Here is a 14,290-nt window from a genome sequence, read left to right on the forward strand (position 1 = left end):
CCAACAAACCATATTACTATCATCATCTACTCTCTTCAGTCGTACCCTCTTGACAGAGTGGTCGTGGTTTTCACAATAACAGTGGATCGTCGATCCTCTACTATGTGTCTATATAAAAGGAGAAACAAACTGACGGATCAATGCCCAACAAAAACTGGGTCTAGAAATGTGAAATTTTGCTCACAGGTTTCTTTTAAGTGTAACTAAGGAACGTTTTTCCGAACTTCCCACGGGAACTGGAAATAACGGTTTCAGCAAAGAGCTAGTCCATATATGTATAAATGAAATTAAGATTCCAATTAAAAAACGTTATAAAAAGGTATTTACGTAACGTGATCTTTGGATATTTATACTGACTAACTTGATCGATGTCTATCATTATACAACGGACGGAGTGAAGCTCTTGTTTATTGAAGATAAACCAAGTCTACAACACTTGAGATTTTTGGTAGCTATTTTTAACGAGGTATTTTATTAGTTTTAAAAAAGGTCGTTTAGATTACGCGCGCGTTGGAGGGTTGGCTTATTGAACTTTGAAATATTGGGTGGTAAAATTAATGGCACTCTTACAAAGTACCGATGTGTTTATGATAAATTGCTGTAGATACCCGAGGTTTTGGTTGGAATTTTTTTTTCCCTTTATGTTTAAATACTTTATATAAAAAAATTAGGAAGTAAATTTTTGATAAAAGTAGTCCTTAATCGAACTAAATAACTTAGTATTGTGAATCATGCAACTAGCCCGAAAGTTAAAAGGTACTTAACTAAACAAATTAACCTACTTAATAAATTATTCCATTACTAATTAATTTATTTATATTTAATGTATTGTTTTATATTCGTTTAACTTTATATTCGTTATGTCAATTAGTTATAATTGATTACAGATTACGTGATTTTAACTAATCTAATAAAATATTATTCATCCTATAGCTCTTAATAGAAACAACGTAATTTATAAACATACTCCTCTGCAGTAAACTTATAGAATAATACCAGGTAGCTATACGCTGTTCCAGAAATAAACCAAAACCGGGTTCGCAGTAATATCTTCATCAAGAGGTGTGTTCAATCGATTATACAGCTTTAATACTTTATGTACCATCATCTACAGCATGATTTTATTTTATTGAGCTTATTCATAAACCTTTACTTTTTGTATTAACCTAACGTGGAATGTTGGGATAAAAAATCATGTGACACTAATTAGTCCTTCTTTAATTTCCTTATAAAAGTTACTATTTTTCAAATCTTCGTTGATAATAAATATAATACTTAAACTTAATTAAGCCACAGATACAAAATACAGCAATAGACCTATACCTGCTACGTTGGATTCAATATATATGGCAAAAATTAGTAGAATGTTATATTTACCACCGTGGCAACTTACAATATGGAATTTAATATAAAAAAAAATGCTAAATAGAACCAAATAAACTATAACTAAAAAGGCATATTGCAATTGAATAAAATTATAATCCACCAACAAAATGCCACTTAATAATACGAAGAAAGTATTAATTAAAAAGAACGCATATTCAGAGCGTATCTGTATGGCTTTAATCATGGTAGCGCGCGTTTCGAATGAATCGTATCGCCTGGCACAACCTCCCTTATTTTAATATGCAGATGTATTCAATTCCCATGTAGTCGCTTACAGTATGTTAAACACTCATCGAGCGGTATTTTTAATGCGCATCTCCTCTCAGATACCAAGATAAAGAGTAAAAATTACACCATTTTAAAGCATTTCTCTCTGGGCCGCAGTTTGTCATTTAGCACATCCTTAATATCGATGCCAGTGCCAGATAGCCTCGTGTTTATGTCGCTTAAATTAAATTGCTCGTGTTGATTATTGTGACACCGCTTTTTATGTGTTAAGATTTATTTCATTCCATTATTCTACAAAATTACCATTGCATTTTCTGCTCGATTCATTTTATTTACATTAGTGTATATTGTTGTGTATCGTACAACGTACAATGTATTAACTGAATCAAAATGTTTTTAATAGCTGAATTACTAGGTGTATACAAATCAGACAATAACGATCCTTATAAACTGATCGTGTAACGCCCACTGCGCCTCGCTCACTGTAATAAAATTATATTCTCATAAAAATCAATATAAACACCATAACGTTCTGTAAGAGCCGCCATGATTTAGCTTAACGTCTTCATTAGGCCGTGCACGACCTCCCGATTGCGAGGTCTCGGTGCAATTTTCGAATCGAGTCGAGTTGAACTCGAGTGGGTAATTTGTGTTCGATACTCGATTTGTCGGTAGAGTCTCCGCAATTCTGAAAGCGATCGGCCGACAATTTTCAAGAGGTCCTGTCAGGTAATTTTCGATCGCCGCGATTGGCGCGAGGGCGATTCGAGACGAGGTGCTCTCGTCCCGCTCCATAATTGAAGCTTGAGGCAGGTCGCAATTTTAAAATTACCTCGATTGAGTGTTCACCTCTTTGTGTAATCATTGTAAAGGAACTTTAGAGCTTTTAAATTTGCAGTCGATAAATGTTATTTTCTCGAGATTTCATTAAACTGTTGTTTAAAACAATGAGGTTTACTTTAGTGTTACAGTATTAAATTATATTTTAATTTTGTTGTTTTTTATTAGCGAATATACGGAAAAAAATAAGCACCTTAATTATACCCGGACCTACCATCATGTTTTTTACCAAACTAAATTATGCTTTCGTTACAGGGCTACACTGCGGTTACTCTAATTATCCGTTTCATTCAGGCACTCCACTAAAATGCCGACAAAATTTTCTATTAGCATCGCCTTTATTTTTTTACTGAAGAATATAATTGTACAACCTGAGCTCGGGCACTGAACAGTACAACAAAATGATTTATGCTTCGGGGCTAGTTAATTGTATTTTTCTCCTAAAAAACGCCACGCATTATCTCCTGTCGGTCGACAGGTAACAAATCTTGCTTTTTAAATATTATTACTCATCGTATTCGATTTGGGAACGCGTTCGCTACGAATGCTTTATCACCACCTACTCGGCGTCCCGCGGTTCACTGTATTCTTTGGTCCCCCTAAACTTTATTCAAATGCGATACACATTCATCTATCCATCCTCGTCATGCTCACAGCGATTAGTCGTCAGCTCGCTATTGCCGTCTCGCACCCCACTAAAATAGATTGTGCCCAAGCGCAAAGTGTTCGTGTCAAAACTTTTGTGTAGACTCCAGCAATGGTTTACGAAATTTTTCCCCTACCTCGTGACTTTTTTTGTACAGTCGAGCTTGTATACTGGGGTCGTGAAGTTGTGTTAAAAACTTCTGGATCGGTTCTGAATTCTGATGCGGCGGCATACTGAGGCATAGGTTTTTATGTAGGAGCGGGCAGATGCCTTCTCCGTTCTAGGTGAGCACCGCACGATTCTGTTATAGTGTGGACAACAGTGTCAGTTGTAAATAAGGATTTGTATAGACCATACGTATCGTCAAGTGGATGCGGCACAACTTTATCACCCCCACTATTTACAGCGAACTCTAATACGTTTCAGTTAATAATACAATATTAAATACCAATTAGATATATTTTTATAATGGTGATCCAACAAGAAACTTAGAAGAATTATTAGTGTACCTTACAGTGTCGAAGATTGTTTATAGTGAATAGTGGCATCATCGTTTGAGTGGTTTCGTTGAAGATTTTATAGGATTTTTATTAATTGTAAGTATCAATAGAGGAGTTCATTTATTAATAAAATAAATCTTAGCGTATATCGGCCACATTATTAAACAATACTAATTCTGTTAAATGCAATATTCGTGCTAAAAAACCAGTTGCTGTAATTTTAAAGCGATTAACAGATATTATATTTACATATATAAAATAATAAACTCCGTATGCAATTATAAAATTTATACCTCTCTCAATATTTACATGTAGAGACATGTAACAATTCTCTATTATAAATTAATTATTATATATATTGACGTTTACTGTAACATCCTATTAGAATTATGCCAGAGTTAAAATTTATATTCTTTTAACTTTAGTTAAAGTTTATAACTATTTGAGCTTCAATTGTTGCTGTAATTGTATTATTGGTGTTTCAATAAATTACAATTGTAGTCTCTACAATTAATTAATCAACAAATTTTAAAAGTATTTACTCCTTTATTATAGCAATTATTAACATTATGAATTAGTAATATTTTGTAAATATAAATAAATTCATATATTCTATAATAATAGTTTTAAAAGAGCTGATGTCTTAGATCTGTTTCTGACTAAGATCCCTAGTAATTTTTTTCACTGACCAAAAGAGTTCTTTAAACAAAGTCAACAACTATAATCTGGGAGGCATCGATGAGTGAATAATCTAGCTGTATACTATCTTTTTAGGCGTATATCCTAACCCACTCTTATGAAGAGTATATTATAAGCTGAATTATAACCTAATGAAAGCTATATTAGTTATATAAACGATCTCTTTATAATTAAAAATCAATTTATTTTTAAATAAAAAAATACCTGCACACACATTATCCAGTCAAAGCTAAAGCATGTTGCTAGATAAATATAAATAAACAAGGATAAACTTTTGCGGCTCATCACAAACCCTTTAAAGACCGAGTTGGAATGTATCGCGATAAAAGATGTCATCCAGATCCCCATGCCTAAATGCAAAATGGAATCATATGAGAAATATTTTATCAATCCATATCGAACCCTATCGCTGTTATGTCAAAGTTCAATATTGTTATTTGAACGGAATCAAAGTCAATTTTGCTCTTTTTTGCTAAGCGATCGAGACAAAAGTTCTGACCTAGCTTTGAGAATTCATAAAATCAAAGCGTCTGTTACTTTTGTTATTCTCCGAAAGCCTTTTTTGTAAGATTTTTCAATGTACCTCTGCAAGTTTACATTATATATATATATATATATATATATATATATATATATATATATATATATATATATATATATATATATATATATACACATATATATATAATCTTACAAACATCATTTTATTCAAATACATTAAGAAATTTTAATGTTCCAAGTTTTATAGGTGTAAGTATAATTTTGTACTTGAATGTGTGTATTGAAAATATTTTTTTCTTTTATATTCCGACAACGTGATTTGCGCATTTCCTCTCTTTGCTCACCGAGCTACTTCTTATTTACTTACACGCGAGTGGGCCCCAACAACCTAAAATAAAAACACACAAACAATATTCGCGGCACCTGAACTGAATTCAGTGCTTTTATCACTTAGATATTTTTGTCAGTGACTTCCTTAGATACCGGGGGCTTTCACTCGTAAGGAAATGAAATTCTTATCGTGACTCAGTGGAAAGAAGCTTACTTCTATCTGTTCCATGAACGTAATATATAGGGGAGCAAAACTCAGTACAATAAGCAACATCTGATTGTCGAAGTGAATCCAAGGAAATCTCCGGCCTAACGCAAAATCTCCGTAAACTTGGGGTGGAAGCTTCGTCGATTATGATAGGAACCGTAATTGTATGGTTAATAGATTGAGCTATTAAATAACTTATATGAGCAATATGTATTATGTTGATACAATTAATTAATCTAATAATAATTTGATTTGTAAACATAACTTTAATAATTTAGAAAGATTCGAATCGAATTTGTGAATGTTATTATTTGGTCATATTAACATGACAGGTTCAATATCAAACTTAAAAGTGTTAAACTTATATAAGTACAGACAGAGATAGACAATACGAGTACCTATTAGTAGCAGAAGTTTTAAAATTAATAGTATTACCATTAATCTTAATGTAACTGTAAAATTATGCATAGATGATAATAATATTTTTTTTTTTATACAACTTAGAATGGCAAACAAGCTGACGGCCCACCTGACGAAAAGTGGTAACCGCCGCCTATAGACATAAGCAGTATCATGGACATAACAGAGTATACTGTTTCGCCCATGATACCCCCATGCGTTGCCATTCCTGAGGACTCAGGTGTTATTCCTCTATACCCAGTAAATTCACGCTATATCCCACCCTTCAAACCGAAACACAGCCATGCAAACACAACTGCTTCATGGTTGAAACACGAATGGGACAGAGGTACTCAAGCAATCGACTTTTGTACAAAGTCTCCCTCTGGTAATAATAGTAAGGAACTCAATGGTCGAGGGTTAGGTTGGGCATCCCTTTTAAAACATTACTAAATGCGGTTACTAACCCGTCTATGAAGCGTGGCAACAACTGGCAAAACTAACCTTATGGGGAAAGCCCGTGTTCAGCAGTGGGCAATTAACGGCGGATATAATAATAATAAATAAATTAGTCTATTAAATATTATTAGATTAAAATGAAATATATTGACTAATTACTGAATAAAAGAGAATATTTTTTTCGTTGTTATATTATTGTTGGATTTGCGTAATTATGGAAGTGATATAAAATTCATAGTTGCAGGCATTAAATGTTTACTCCTGAACAGTCTGGAACCACTTTACACTTACTTATACTCCTTCTTTTTTTCTTTAGATTCTTACCATTATTACTTCCTGCAATAAATTTGAGGTCGTCGCTCTGTCTGTTGGGTGATATTATAGGCACTTAACGACAATAATCTTTCGTTTATCAACATCGAAAACAAAACGAAACGATTACAATTCGAAATCAGAACGCGTTTAAAATTTTCAACAATGATGTCCCCTTTTTCATTCTGACGCTACGGCGAAATTTACGATCGGTCCGCGCCAGCGAACATTGCGTGCCTGATGTTCTAAAAATGTGTCAAATTTTTTTACAAAGTTCTTTCATTTAGCTACGTCCGGCCTTCCACTGTAGCCTTGCTGAGTTTTTATTTCTATTGTTTATTTTTTGGCCTCTATTGAAATGTCTCCCTGGTAAGGATTTTGAGCAACGCCGTAAAAAGTGAACACAGTGAGATAATGAAATTTCGACTTTCATTTGCTATTGTGTAAATGTTTAGTTTATAAGGAAGCGCCTTTTAAAATTTAAAAACAATAGAAATTAATTTAAAAAATCTTAATAATTACTTAATAATATTATTATTAGTAGTAATAAAAATATATAGTACTTAAGTCATTCAAGTTTTTAAATTAATAATTTATAATGAATTCATTATCATATCAGCCGTTATCTTTTCACTGCTGAACATAGGCCTCCTCCATAGACTACCATAAAGAACGGTCCAGAGCCACCTGCATCTACTGACTTTCTGCAATACATTTGAAGTCGTTACTTCATTTAGTTGGGGGTTCTTCTACACAGCGTTTGCCTGTACGATATCATCACTCAAGAATCTTTCTTCCCTGTCGGTTGTCGGTTCTTCGAGCTATGTGACCAGTCTATTAGCACTTCAGCTTGCTTATCTTTCATCTATGTCAGTTACTTTGGTTCTTCTGCGGATATCCTCATTTTGGATTCCACCACGCAAAGCAACTCTGAGCATAGCCTTCTCCATAGCTCGTTAAGTAACACGAAATTTTGAATATGGGTAACTTACAGAACTGAAATATGGTTCTGTGTTCGGTTCCGTATATCATTAGACGCGCTGGTTAAAGACCTTTGTCTTCAAACCTTGAGGTATTTTGGATGATAAAATAAATATTTTATTATATTTTATTGTATTATATGATAAAATAATATTAAAAATGGAATCATTTTGAGCTGTTCATTAGTTATAGACGCACTGTGAGGTAGGTTAAGAATTTCTTTGGTAAAAATGGTTTGTTTCGCTGATAGAATACATAAAAGGATAATAATTGTGATTCGGTTTTACTCTATGCAAAACCACATGGCGTTTCCATTTAATTTTATATCTTACCAGTTTCGATTCGAAAAAGTTACCGTGTCCAACATTACATTTCTTCCCTTACATAAAAAAACTCATTGAGTGTGGTTTATATAATTACATATTTGTTGCTAAAAAGTTCTAAAATCATGTTCATTGTAGTACGGAGGTTTATTTGTCGGTATTTTACAAATTGTGTTTTGGAGAGTGTGCGCAGGAACTGCATAATCTTATGCAGTGCCTTTTCATCATCGAATAACAAGGCGCCAGGAACGATTTCACCCTTATATGGTTCTCGTTCCACCTATTCGTTCCAAGCGTTCGTCACTTCAATGTTTCTTATACGAATAACCAAGGAGTGGAATTCTCTTCCGGCGTCTGCGCCTCTCTGTAATGTATTTGAAGTCGTCACTTCATCTAGTGTGGGGTCGTCCCATATTGCGTCTGCGCGTACGGGATCGCAACTCAACTTCAAAATACGATCATATATATTTTAAAATATAATACAAACAAAAAATACAATGTTATGTAGAAAATAAATAATTTCTTTGAAATATTTAACATTTATTTTTAGCATATTTGCGAAAATCGTTTTGAATAATCAGTTTATTAATACAGTGTCTCGCCAATTTAACTGGGTGCGGCACTTTTCGAGCACAAAACCGGTATTTGGACACTGACGTTTGGTTACTATACAAATCTGTTCCTTTAAGATATATGTAGGTAGGTACTTACTTGTATATTTTTAATTTAGTTATATATCACGAAATTTGAAACAAACTAAATAAATTCTTAAATCTATATAACTTCTTCAAATAGATAAAAAAAATCTAATAATATGTTTTGTTTTTCCTTTTTAAGTATTGAGTAGGTTAGAGTCCTTTTATCATAATTGAAATTAGTTAAAAACATGTAGGTATAATATATTTCTACCATACTTTAAAATGATATCCCTATGAATATGAAAAGGCAAAAACCCATTTATACGAAAGGAAAAGACCCGGGTTTGAATTTTTGAATGTTCCTCCTTAATGAATACCAACATCAGGTATAAAAAAATATGTTTTTGTTTAAAATTCAAAATCCGAATTTTAATTGAAATGTTATTCAATTGTATTATTATGAAGCGAATAACATTTATTGCTCAACCAAATTCTATATTTTATGCCAAATTTCACAAAAAGTATTTGGTATAAAAAAAATAGAATTTTACAGCATATTTTGCAGTATAAAAATAAGTATAAATAATTATAAAAGGTATCCAAATTGTTTAAATTAAGTATAATATAGATAAGTATTCCTATAAAATTAACTTCGGTCATTACCATTTAGTGTCTCGTTGTGAATAACAAACCTTGAAGATATAATTAGGTATCTTCATTTATTTTATTTAGTATACCTATACCTATATTTTTAACCCGCATACACCTAATTAAGTGTATCTAGGGAAAAGGAATTGTTAGTAATAGGAACTACAATTTTAGCAATATAATCTCTCGGTACGATCTCCTCGCATTCTCGCTTGGAAACCATCGTACTGAATTTTTAAGGTGTATTCATCACGATGGCCCATCATGATGATCTGCCTTTTCATTCTCACCTATCATCCTTCACTGGTGCCCCACCAGTGTATACCGTAAGCGCAGGCGGAGTTACTATTCCGTTAGCATCCATTAATAAAAACATTTAGTACGTCTAACAACATAATTTTGAATAATTGTATTTATTTTGATTTTATCTTTTCTTTCCATACAATTCGAATTCATTACATTTGAACTTAAGTTTGAGGTAGACAATATAAACAGTGGAATTTACGTATTTTAACATTGTAAGTATCTGTTAATTGTTGTTTACGAGTGTATAACTAGCTACTTAATGTATACAAATTTATTGTGGCTAATATTTAGATACATTTTCAAGTCATTACCTCATCCGATGTGTCAGATTGATCGTTAAATTATGTTGGTCGCTGCTTACATAATGAGAGGTGTCAGTCATATATAATCAATCAATGCACATTAATTTAATTTGATTGATAATTTCGACGGTTTTAATAATTTCATATCAATATTTAAAATACAAATGTACCTATTAAATATATATTGTAAGTTTATTTTATATTATAAATTCTCATTAAATAAATCATATACAAGTAAGGGTAAATAATCAAGAAAACATTTTTATAAATAATATCTTTTTTTTAACGCACTTTATTGTTTCATTTAGGTATATAATAAAATAGATACTTATTTAAAATCTATACTTAATTTAGATACCTAACTATTTAGAAATTATTTTTATCTATTTGATCTATATTTATTAGGTCCATATTCTTTTTAAAAGACTTTATTAAGTATTCAATTTTATTCAGAATCAATTTGGGTGTATTTTCATTATTGAAGTGGTTTTCTCTCTTATTATATCAAAATTAAAAATATTTTTTGAATCGAAAATATTAAATTATTGTACTTTAAACAATAAACTTTAAGATTATTAATTATTAACTCCTAAAAATTAATTACTCTACGACTCGTTAATGATCTGCCTAACAGTTTTAAGACATTTTTATTGCCTACATATCTAGTTATAAAACAAACGCATTTAATTACAGCGGTGAAATGTAAATATATAAGAAGATACATATAGACAATGCTACAGTCGGTATGTATGTTGTATATATTCACACGGATTATTAATTTAATTAATTAAACTCAACAAACAAGTTCAACTATCGCGAGTCTACCGTAAAGATACATAGTTTAAGTAAATTAGTAGAAAGTTCAGTGTATCTTATAGATAATGAAACAGTTTATTTAAAATAGTAGCATTTTATTTTAAAATTTTATTTAGATTTGCTATTGTTTGTGAAAAGAGAATTGTGAAAAAAAAATTAATAAATATTATCATTTTCATAACATTAATTGTATTAAACAAGTAATTAAAGAAATAATAACTGTAAATATTTATATATAATAAAAAACCACCCAGAATGGGTATTCACTATTTTATTTGATGGGTGAAAATGGAATGGTAACCCCGCCTGCGCTAACGGATACGCTGGCGGAGCACCAGTGAAGGGTGATAGATGAGAATGAATACAGGCCAGTTCGCCCATCATGACGAATTCACAAGGAATTAACCATGACAGTTTCCAGGGAGAACCGCAAGGAGGTCGGCCTGGCTGGGTATATTGCTAGCAATGGGAGTCTTAGTCTCCATCACTAACAATCCCTTTCCCCCAGTATTCACTGTTAGGCATACGGCATAGAATGGGCCACCCCTTCCATTCTCGTGGGGATTGTAAGAAGCGAATAAGGAAACTTAATAATTGAGGGATGGACAGCAGGATCCTTCTTAAAACATCACCAGAGCTTAACTGTGGTTGCTAACCCACCTGCCAAGCGTAGCTAATACTGGTAAAACTCCCTTTATGGGAGAGGCCTGTGTTCAGCAATGGACAGTTAACGGCTGATATGATGATGATGATGATGATGATGATTATACTCTAATAATAACTTTCTCATTAATAAAACTAATAAGGATTTCTTAGTCAATTACCATAAAAAAAAACTTTTAATGTAGGTTCAATTAAAAAATAACATAAAAGTAAAACTCTATTAAAAAGATATAAAAATCAAATATACTCGCCTATAAGCATTCAATTTTGGTAATATTACCTATAAAGACTCTATTTCTGTAGGTATCTGATTAGTGATCAGATACAGAGAAGGTGTGTGAGACAAGTTTATGAACAGGCGTCGTAATAAAATGTATTGAATTATGGCCGGCGACTAGCGGACACACAAAAATACATATCATAAAATAGACATGTCGATTAGTGTCCAACATAAATGGAAAAACCGAATTCTATCCATGTAACTTATGCTAATTACGCAACCTCTATGTCTGCAAGACGAGCGGTTTTTTTTCACGTAGACGAAGTTCATGTTTCGATGAATTCGAATTTCGAATTTAGATAGGCGTAGGCGCACCCGACATTGTATGGAAAATATTTTAATCCGTCCGAACAGTGGGATGTGAGTTATATTTTTTATTCAATATAAATTTCGCTTCTCGTCTACAATTGAATAATTAATGAGGATAAAATTGATTTTTTTCTAACGCTATACGAGTGTTAATTTAGTAGTAGTAGTGTATAATATACGACCTGACAATTAGAGAGAAAAATACCACGGTTAATTGACCTTTAGATATGTGTCACAAATTACTTTGTTTCTAAATACGAGTAGATGTTTCATAGGTACTTCTACTAGATTTTACATACGACTTTTTTTTACGACGTGGTAACCGTCGCCTATAGACGTGGGCAGTACCATGGTCGTAACAGAGTATACTGTTTCGCCCCTGATACCCCCCATGCGTTGCCATTCCTGAAGACTCAGGTGTTATTCCTCTGTACCCAATAAATTCACGCCCACCCTTCAAACCCAAACACAACCATGCAAACACAACTGCTTTACGGTTGAAACACGAATGGGACAGAGGTACCCAAGCAATCGATATTTGTGCAAAGTCTCCCTTTGATCATATACAATATGTAGGTGTGGATAATTCGTATTTATTAATTTAAAAAGTAGATAATAAGTAGCATTATAATCTTAAATATATCATTAAATCTAGTTTAGCCATTATGCTGTGAAACTCCAACAATCCCGTGAATTGAAAACCTTTCACATTTTGAACTATCTATATTTATTGACGTCCGTTCAGTAGTTTTTACGTGAAAGAGTAACAAACATCTATCCATCGTTCTTATTATAGTATAATAGGATTGAATTTATATTTATGGACGACATATGGATAGACAAGCCGAAATCATAATAGCTTGTTGGCACAATTGCTTACTAAACCTTAAAAATCAAAATGAACTTGCTATTCAAATTACTAACTTTGCATATTTGTTGGTGTAGTTTAATTATTCATAAAGATATGGGATTTATTTATAAATATTCAATTGTTAATTACTTACGGTATGTAGGTGAGTGTATTTTTTTCTAAGTGATTTTATCACGTGATGATTTATGGCATATCTAGGTGACGTGTAATAAATTAAAATTGAATCCATTAGATAAATCCGTGGATTTTGATAGATGTAATAAATGTTTATATATTAATCTAATATATAATGTAGTGAACATAAGGTCGTGTATTCAGTGAGAGCGGCGCGCATAGCAGCGGTCACAGCTGCCTGGCCTGTTAACTGACAGCTTTTAGATTAGGGCCCCCACCTCACCCCGGCTGGCGCCGCGCGCAGCCGCGCCCCTCCCGAATTGAGAGCTCCATGCCGCGCCGTTCTAAATTAGTAACGGTTACCAAATTGCTTTTTAATTTCGTGCCCATTATTAAGTAGGTATTTTAGAAACAGCTGCTTTTGTTTTTGATGCGTTATTGCAAAATCCATTGTTTTTTATTTAAGTAATTATTTAATAAAAAATAAATCTCACACATTTAAATTTAAAAATTAATCGATTCTTAACTTTCTTGACAATGTAAGTGAGTACGAGAACAATAAAATAAAACAGAACGAGTTCATATTGAGTTACATGTAACAAGAACAACAGGCGGACATTGAGAAATCTTTCATCTCATCTGTATCGGTACCCGGCAGTTATTCATTGTATGTGTGTTTTTTCTTTCTTTTTTTCTGTCCGTGAACCGAGCCCCAGGGCGCGCCGGCCGGCCTCGGCCCTGCCCTAGCTGTGAGTTTCGTGGCCCAACCCTAATTTTAATGGCTGCTTACTCCATCACATCCGGATAGCAAAATATGGAATGCGCTTCTATGATTTTATTACATAGTAACATTCATCAATCAAGATTCTTGCAGTTGAACACATAGAATGAAATTACGCTTTGCATTTCTCACTCAGTTCATTCTTAACGTAAAGACAGCGTATCTAATTGCTTTCATTAAAGTGCAATAAATCACTTATTTATTAGTAGATTGATGCGGCAACGCACGTTCTAGTTATTGCGTTTTCATTATCGCCATCTTGTAAACTATTTTGCCTTTGAGGCAAATTACTGTTGTCCTTTACTAGTAGAGGCATATTAATAAATAATAATAATAATGTATTATAATTATAATAAAATACGTGCTCGTTTATGTATGGCATATGTTCTTACATATTTATTTGAATATTTATAATCGTTGTTTTGATGACATGCTGTATTTGATAAAAAAAGAATTTCAAATATTTTTTTAGGAAACCAAGACAAAATTAATTATGATTTTTTTATAGCACTTTTTTTATTGATGTTTTAATAACTCAATATCACTGTTTGAATCAGATAATACTGATAAAATAATAAACATTCAACATTTTTTTTAATATATAATTTCTATAAAAAAATTATATGTACACATTAAAATTGTATTCATCACTTTGTTTATAATCATTTAACATTGTCCATCTCTATAGTCCAAATACAATATTAGGTCGAGTCAATTTACAAAATAAACTCTTTTAAATTAAAGTGGATA

The 14,290-nt window shown here is 32.2% G+C and overlaps 1 protein-coding gene across 3 annotated transcripts in view; it reads left to right on the forward strand.

The window, feature by feature from the left end:
* Nucleotides 1-14,290, forward strand: part of LOC113518751 (homeotic protein antennapedia-like) — a 247,630-nt gene that overhangs the window by 61,803 nt on the left and 171,537 nt on the right. The window contains exon 1 of one of the 3 annotated variants that reach the window (XM_052892569.1): nucleotides 3,249-3,696. The exons of the other annotated variants lie outside the window; for them this stretch is intronic. The gene's annotated coding sequence lies outside the window, so the exon portion shown is untranslated. Of the gene's footprint in view, nucleotides 1-3,248; nucleotides 3,697-14,290 lie in introns of those variants that run through there. 3 annotated transcript variants of the gene reach the window in all.

This window comes from Galleria mellonella, unplaced genomic scaffold, assembly GCF_026898425.1.
Source record: "Galleria mellonella isolate WM207_F2 unplaced genomic scaffold, CSIRO_AGI_GalMel_v1 utg159, whole genome shotgun sequence".
Taxonomy (NCBI): Eukaryota; Metazoa; Arthropoda; class Insecta; order Lepidoptera; family Pyralidae; genus Galleria; species Galleria mellonella.